The 1,366-nt window shown below is 43.9% G+C and overlaps 1 non-coding gene across 1 annotated transcript; it reads right to left on the bottom strand.

Moving 5' to 3' along the window:
• Nucleotides 1-728: 728 nt before the first annotated feature.
• Nucleotides 729-818, bottom strand: TRNAY-GUA. Its single transcript is given in 2 exon segments — nt 729-764; nt 782-818. It is a non-coding gene; the product is annotated as a tRNA-Tyr (tRNA).
• Between the last annotated feature and the right edge of the window lie 548 nt (nt 819-1,366).

Below are 1,366 nucleotides of genomic sequence, written 5' to 3' on the forward strand. Positions count from 1 at the left end.
AACCTGGCCTCTGATGTCCTTTCTTAGCACTCTTTCTTAACCATTTCCTTTGTACCAGCCCCAACCTTTACAATTCTCCACTGAAATGGACAGTTCTTGGAAATTATATACCTCAGGACAGCATGACCAGTGGTATTCACCACCCTTTCAGGAGGCTGATGATTATTGTCACATGTAGACACTCTCTCAGATGGGTATCAGGACCTGAATGATCTTAGTGTTCCCATTTTTCTTCCCCAGCTCTCTTAGCTCCCCACTGCCCTACTCAAAGCCTCAGAACTTCAAGATGAAAGAGTGAGATAGGAAAAGGGGTGAAACCAGCAACAAGGGTGCTCCAATAATTGGACCTGCCCCCATTTTCCACACTCCACTCAGGTAAAAGAGGCTTTGCAAGCTCTGCACCACGTGTCTGCTCCAGTTCTTGAGGGTCTGTAGGTTTTGAGCCCCTGCAGGAACAGAATCACTTATGATGGCCATCAACTGATTAGCTAGATTTCACTGAATATTCTGAGTGGGAAGGGACCCACAAGGATCACTGAGTCCAACTCCTGAATGAATGGCTCCTAGAGAGGTGACAATGGTCACAGCACGACAGCTGTAACAACCATCTGAATCAGACAAGGAAAATAGACTAACTTTCTCACAGGGTATAGAGTGGTTGGAAAGGGATGTTCTGCAAAGTTGTAAACTCTGGAAAAAAAGTGAAAGACAAAATTGACAAAAATCTTTCCTTTGAGCCGGAGTTGAACCAGCGACCTAAGGATTACTTTTCAGAGACAGCCTACAGTCCTCCGCTCTACCAGCTGAGCTATCAAAGGAAGGTACAGGAGTGCCAAGAATGAGTCAAGACTACATCAACAATAGTCTTAGGTTCTAATGGGTCTCCATATGTATTGCTTTTCACAACAGCAAAACAGTATCCAAAAAAAAGGCACAATGCTAAGTCTCCCGCAAAATTGGATTTTGGTTACAAACTGCCTTTTCCTTTGCCAAATAGTTCATAGCTGTTGTAAGACTGTTGGTGGTGGTAGCATTAAAGGTTGGAGTTCTTCTCATGACCGATATGAAATCTGTCTACAACTTGACAAAGAAATTTGCCCACTCTTTGGTGATCTTGCCACATTTCCTAAATTGAACCAGGAATAGAGGGAGACCTCCCCTCCACACAATTCTCCTCACAGTCCTCTGGCCAAATCCAGTAACAAAATAGCAAATGAAACAGTTAACACCTCCCCGGCAGCTTCCATAGTGAATGTAGAGGAACAGAAAAAAGGACAGAAAGAAATAACCACTGTGGTTTCAATTCAAATCCCACCAACTCCCTCAGTGCATCTAAGACCCCTCAAACACTGATGAGGTTGCAATG

This window comes from Onychostruthus taczanowskii, unplaced genomic scaffold (assembly GCF_017590055.1).
Source record: "Onychostruthus taczanowskii isolate IOZ18803 unplaced genomic scaffold, ASM1759005v1 scaffold40, whole genome shotgun sequence".
Classification (NCBI taxonomy): Eukaryota; Metazoa; Chordata; class Aves; order Passeriformes; family Passeridae; genus Onychostruthus; species Onychostruthus taczanowskii.